The sequence below is a fragment of the Penaeus monodon genome, chromosome 35 (genome assembly GCF_015228065.2).
Source record: "Penaeus monodon isolate SGIC_2016 chromosome 35, NSTDA_Pmon_1, whole genome shotgun sequence".
In the NCBI taxonomy this organism is placed as follows: domain Eukaryota; kingdom Metazoa; phylum Arthropoda; class Malacostraca; order Decapoda; family Penaeidae; genus Penaeus; species Penaeus monodon.
Window position 1 is genome coordinate 16214801 of NC_051420.1, and position 7500 is coordinate 16222300.

The 7500-nt window shown below is 30.8% G+C and overlaps 1 non-coding gene across 1 annotated transcript; it reads right to left on the bottom strand.

Moving 5' to 3' along the window:
• Positions 1-3579: 3579 nt before the first annotated feature.
• Trnar-ccu lies at positions 3580-3652 on the bottom strand. The gene has a single exon. It is a non-coding gene; the product is annotated as a tRNA-Arg (tRNA).
• Positions 3653-7500: the final 3848 nt, after the last annotated feature.

A 7500-nucleotide genomic window follows, 5' to 3' on the forward strand; every position in this document is an offset into this window, starting at 1 on the left:
GTGTGTATGAGTAAAAGTGAAACGACCCAGAGTAGACGTACTGCTATCCACCTGAATAAAAAATACCTGTTTACTTCAAGAGCATATATATATGTGTGTGTGTGTGTGTGTGTGTCTTTCTTGTACTAATGTGTATATATACATGCATACATACATATATACATATTTATATATTCATCATTGCATTTCTAACACACACTCTACACAAATACATGGATATCCTTCCATTTTATATTCCATCCTGCAATTGAAAAACACGTGATCAAAACAGCCTAGAAATCTAAGAATGATGTTTGTTGAAGTTTATTGTAGCATTCGATGACGAGATACAGAACTCTAGCAAAATAATGCGGTAAAATAGGCTCTATTTACCATTATAAAACGGACCAAACTTGGATTACGATGATGATAATGATGTTGATGGTAGTGGTAGTAACGTGATGGATGTAATGCTGAACAGGAAGAGGAGGAAGATAGTGAAGATGATGATGGTGTTAATGATGGTGATGATTGTGATAGTGATGGTGTGGTAATGATGGTGATATTGATGATGGTGACGATGACGACGCAATGGCGATGGCGATGTTGATGACAATAACAATGACGATAATAACACCATAAAACAACACTGAGAATGATTGACACGTCAAGCATAACAATCATCTTTGGTAATAAAGCTAACGATTTTACATTGTAAAATACATAAAAAAAAACTGTCATCCTCTTTACAAGTCCTATCTGGATGAAAAAAAGAAAAAAAAAAGTGTAAACAGGCTCTCCTGCATACTTTTACATAATCGCAATGTTAATTAATTTAATTCTTGGTAAATTCAGTGCTCAGTAATTTCACCGCAGTCACTAGTGTTTATAACTCACTACAGATAGTGTCTTGACTGTGCTCAAGAGAAGTCAGTGGGGACTGCGGAGGAGGATATCGGAGTATATTTAGAGCACCTCTTTTCAATCTGTTCTAAATTTGCAAAATTTGTTTGGATATTTTCTTGTGGGAATTAAAGTAGATTAATTATAAAAAAAAAAACATGGAAAGAAATATTTACTGCCTCCTTTTTTTCTTTTGCTTTTTTCAAGATTAGCGTGTTTCAAAATCAAACATTTTACATGAATGACTTTTCTCAAAAGTACGTGCGAAATGTATAATGTTTGGCGGAGAAAAAAATTCAGATTACAAACATATTTTGAAATTCATGATACTAAATTGAAAACATTTAGCCTGTTTTTATTCATGATATATTTGTCATTTCTTTTTTCAATGTACATTTCAGTAACCAAGGTGTGGATACAATTCCCACCGATATTACAAGAGAAATTTATTATAAATGTAGCAGAAGTTATCGTGGTTTTCAAAACGTAATTAAAGTTTCAAAACGTAATTAGTAAGATAAGAAATTGGTCAATGCAAGTTAATGTGATAGGCCAACAAAGTTCCATTCATTAGCAGCCTTAATTGCTTTCATATTGTTTTTGACATCAAGAAAATTCATCGCCAAGATATCGTAGTTGATTAGTTTAGCTCGTCATTGCACTTCAATCTGATTTGGAATTCAATATACATTGAGAGCACCGCTGGAATATTGCGCTTTATTTTTCGAGTTTAATATCTTATTTGTCTGCACGATGTCGGCAAATATTATTATTCATTTATTTGGCTATCAATTTGTTTCCGAAAGATTTATTATGTTAATCTATTTATTTACTTATTTATATGTTTACTTATTTATTTCTTCACTTTTGCTAATGCGTGTGGTATTATTTTGAAAATGGTTATAATCTACAAAGGAATTCTAAAATAATGTAAAAGTTGGCACAAAATCATGTGACACTGCCTTTTGACGTTTTCTTTTTTAATATAAAATATCTTCATACCGACGCCGGTATCAATTAATATACTCCAAGTTCATGTGCATATAAAATGTGCAGAAATACACTTTATTTACAGAAGAAATGCGCATTTTTCTCTAATAATACGCCACAGGAAAAATATATCTGATAACGACAAATTAATTAAACAGAAAGGTTAATAAAACAAAAGGCGTAATATATTCTTATGAATTTGTGAAAATATTGATAATCATATCACAGAACGAAAGTACGTGTCTGATATTTTAGTAAACAAAAATGACGTGTAAATTCGAGAGACGGATAGAGAGAGAGAGGAGAGAGAGAGAAAGAGAAAAGATAAGAAAGAAAGAAAGAAGCAGAGAAAAGAAAGAAATAGAAAACATACATTTTTCCCTTAGAGTAAAGTGACCTCTTGCACCGTATTAATCTGCCTTTTCGCCGATCCATCTGTCATCCGAGCTAGAAGTTTCCGTGGCAGGTGGTCGACTCTGCGGAAAGGTTTGGGAGGATTTGAAACCCACAATAATGGATTTCTTGCAGTTTCTGTTATAAAAGAATGATTCTGTTGGCTTCTGAGGTGATGTATTTAGTACGTGCGTGTAAGTCTCTGTGTGTGTGGTAATGTGACAAAGTCAATTAATCTTAATTTTTTCTTTCTTTCTTTTCATTACTGGAATTATATTTTGAATGAACACCATTAGTGATGAAACTGAACTTAAAAGCTTATAGAATTAAAGATCATTTTTATGTTGCATATCATTGCCTCTAATACTGATACTGATAAAGAAAATTCCTTTAATGTTAGCACAAGGACAACCATAATGATAAAAACATTGCTGCGGATTCTTTGATTGTTATTGAAGACAGTGATTATGAATATGATATCGGTGATAGCGGAAGGAACAATAGAGACGCCTGTAACAATTTAAAAGAAAAATGTAAAAATAACAACTATAATATTGGCGGATATGTTGATAATTATATCCACAGTAAGGATAACGCTGCAAGTGAAAGAAAAAAAAAAGAATAAATAAATATTTTTCAACAATGATAAAATATTCGAAATGCTCTCCATGTATCTGCTAAATATATTAATAATACAGATAATGTATTCTATTCTCATTTTTTATGTTTTAAAAGCAAAATTATACAAATTTATTGCTAGAGTTTTATAGTAAGATAAAAAGTGTTATTTTTCTATAACTATTACCATTATTATTATTATTATCATCATGGTTATTATTATTATTAAAATGCAGAAATTTACGAGCGTACTCAGTGAATAACATCAAAATTTGTTCGCTGAGGAGAATAGAACGCAAAGATCAAAAGACACGCGGGCTTATTAATTAATTAATGCCGTGTACTGCGAAATATGAATGACTAGAGATTAGATTTTATTTTTCCATCAAATTAGTTTTTTACATCCTTTCTGATCTTGTAGTGTGTGTGTGATATAGATATATACAAAGGTAGATGCATAGACAGACTTCCAGACAGATGGATTGACCGACAGACACGTAGATAGATAAAATGATTGGTAGACAAAAAGTTAGATTTTTATATATATGTGGACTGCTTGTTGCCCTTATGCACATTTCCTGTATACATTTTAGTTAGTAAAGATACATAGGCAAATAGCTTTCAGCGTAGTTGAAAGCTAATAGAATTACAAGCCAAGAATATCTGTACAAGAATAATACAAAAGCTTGAGTAATCAACCTCTGGCGGGACTCGAACCCGCAATCCTTGGCTTAGGAGGCCAATGCCTTATCCATTGGGCCACAGAGGCGTTTTACGAATTTAATTTAAATCGCTTTACTGACCTCAAGACTATCCGGAAAGGCAAAGGAATAAGTGATGTAATATTCCTCTGATAGCCCACAATATTCTGTGTTAACGAGTTTTCATAGCAACCACCACTGTCTTTCCCGTGGTAACTTATGCGCGATTGTATGATGCACTTAAGTCCATTAATATTTTTTCATACAATAGGATATTATACTAACAATGCCTGATTCCGCTAGAAACGTATAAGATACTTTTGTGTATGTATTAAGTAAAATAACCACATATATACACAAGCATGCGCGCACACACACACATACACATATGGAGAGAGAGAGACACACACAGGGTGAAAGTGAAAGAGAGAGAGAAAGAGGGTAAATAGATTTAAACTTTAGCCCCCACATCTCCGCCAAGCCTGGCGGATAATTCTTATAGTTATATTCTTAACAAACGAAGATGTCAATTTAAATATATAATTTCATGATGTTAATTTTCACTGAAACCGTACTGCTTACAAACTTACCGCATAATTTAGGTTATAAGCCGATGCCACAATGTAAATCCAGAGCTGTAGCCGACGAAGCTAAACCTCGTATTCATATTACCCTTGGACTGTAGTATTTAAAAGTGTTTTCGTTGATTAACTTTTGATGACCAGAGTGAAATATTAACTAAACATCAATGTCAAGCAGCTGGTATTGAACGGAAACACAGATAACAGAGCAAGAGGCTCTCATGTTAACAATATTTTTGTGTGTATATAAGTAAAAGGATATAAAATGTATAAAGTAACAAATTAACTGTTTACTTCAAAAGTATATTTGTGTGTGTGTTGTACTAATGTGTATATTTATATACATATATATACTTATATACATATACATATATATATATATATATATATATATATATATATATATATATATATATATATATATATATATATATATATATATATTATATATATATATATATATATATATATACATATACATATACATATACATACACATACATACATACATATGTATATATATCCATCATTGCATTTCTAAACACATACTCTACATAAACACATGGATATCTTCCCATTTTATATTATATCCTGCAATTTAAAAAAACGTGATCAAAATACTACCTCATAGTGGAATATAGTGAAGATGATGGTGATAATGATGGTGGTGATACTTGTGATAGTGATGGTGAGGATAGTGAGAGGATATTAATGATGGCGATAATGAAGAGGATGAGGATGATGGTGATGATGGTGATAATGATGATGGGGACGATGACGATGACGATGATAATGACGATAACAATGACGAAGATAAAAGCATAAAACAACACTGAAAATGATTGACACGTCAAGCATGACAATCATGTCTGGTAATAAAGCTAACGATTTTGCATCGTAAAATACAAAATTGAAAAACCGTTATCCTCTTTTTTTTCAAATCCTATCTAGATGTCAACCAGAAAAAAAGCGTAAACAAGCTTTGCTGCTCACTTTTACATAATCGCACTGCTAATAAATTAAATTCTTGGTAAATTCAGTGCTCAGCTATTTCACCGCAGTCACTAAAGTTTTTTATTCACTACAGATAGTGTCTTGATTGTGCACAAGAGATGTGAGCATCTCTTTTCAATCTGTTCCAAGAAACTTCAAAATTTGTTAGGATAAAAGTAAATGAATAATGATAATAAAAACGAAAACATGTAAAGAAAGATTAACTTTTTTCTTCTTCTTTTCTTTCTTTTTTTTCTAGATTTGCGTGTTTCAAAATCAAACATTTTACATGAATGACTTTTCTCAAAGGTACGTGCGAAGTGAGTAATGTTTGGTGGAGAAAAAAAGTTTCAGATTACAAATATATTTTGAAATTCATGATACTACATTGAAAACATTTACCCTGTTTTTATTCATATCTTTATCATTACTTTTTTCAACGCACATTTCAGTAACCCCGGTGTGGATTATTATAAGAGAAATGTATTATGCAAATAAAATGTAGCAGAAGTTATCGTGGTTTTCTAAACGTAATAAAAGTTTCAAAACGTAATTAGTAAGAAAAAATAGTTAATACAAGTTAATGTGATAGGCCAGCAAAGTTCCATTCATTAGCAGCCTTTATTGCTTTGATACTGTTTTCGACTTCAGGGAAATTCATCGCCAAGATATCGTAGTTGATTAGTTTATCTCGTTATTACTCTTTAATTTGATTATGAATTCAATATACATTGGGAGCACTGGGAGTATTGCGTTTTATATTTCAAGTTTAATATCTTATTTTTCTGCACGATGTCGGTAAATATGTATTTATTTGCCTATCAATTTGTTTTCAAGATATTATGTTTATTTATTTACTTATTAATGTATATGTTTATTTATTTCTTTACTTCCGTTAATGCGTATGGTATTATTTTGAAAACGGATATAATCTACAGAGGAATTCTATCATAATGGAAAAGTTGGCACATAATCATGTGACACTGCCTTTTGACGTTTTTTTTAGTATAAAATATCTTTATACCGACGCCGAAAGTTCATGTGCATATAAAATGTTCAGAAATACACTTTATATACAGAAAGACTGCGCATTGCTCTCGAATAATACGCCACAGGAAAAGTATATCTGTAAAACGACATATCAATTAAACAACAGAAAGGTTAATAAAACAAATGATGTCATACATTCTTATGACTTTGATATTAACACCTTGAGAGAAAAAAAAAAAAAAAAAAAAAAAAAAAAAAAAAAAAAAAAAAAAAATATATATATATATATATATATATATATATATATATATATATATATATATATATATACATATATATATTTAAGTAAACAAAAAATAAAATGTAAATTCAAGAGAGAGAGAGAGAGAGAGGGGGGAGAGAAAGAAAGAAAGAAAGAAAAAGAAAGACAGATAGACAGAGAAAAAAAAAAAGAAATAGAAAACATACATTTTCCCCTTAGAGTAAAGTGACCTCTTGCACCGTATTAATCCGCCTTTTCGCCGATCCATCTGTCATCCGAGCTAGAAGTTTCCGTGGCAGGTGGTCGACTCTGCGGAAAGGTTTGGGAGGATTTGAAACCCCCAATAATGGATTTCTTGCAGTTCCAGTTATAAAAGAAGGATTCTGTTGGCTTCTGAAGTGATGTTGTATTTAGTACGTGTGTGCAGGGTTGTGTGTGTGTGTGTGTGTGTGTGTGTGTGTGTGTGTGTGTGTGTGTGTGTGTGTGTGTGTGTGTGTGTGTGTGTGTGCCAATGTGACAAAATTAATAAATCTAAAAAAAAAATTATCTGCATTACAGGAATCATATTTTGAATGAACACCATTAGTTATGAAACTAAACTAAAAACCTTATAGAATTAAAGATTATTCTTATATACATCATTGTCTCTAATACTGATAAAGATGATAACACTGCTGCGTATTCTTTGACTGTTATTGAAGACAGTGATTATGAATATGATAACGGTGATAGCAGCAGAAGCAACAATAGTGCCTCTTGTAACAATATAAAAGGAAAATGTAAAAATAACAGCTATAATAATGGTGGATATGTTGATAATTATATTCACAGCAAGGATAACGCTGCTAGTGCAAAAAATGATTAATTAATGTTTTAATTAATTAGAGAATAAAAAAAATACTATAAAAATTTTTAAAATATTCGAAATGCTCTCACATGTATCTGCTAAAGATATTAAAGATACATATAATGTATTCCATTCTCATATTTTATGATATTACATAATGTTTTAAAAGAAAAAAAAACAAATATATTACTAGAGTTTTATACTAAGATAAAAAAAAGTAATATTTTACTATAACTATTACGA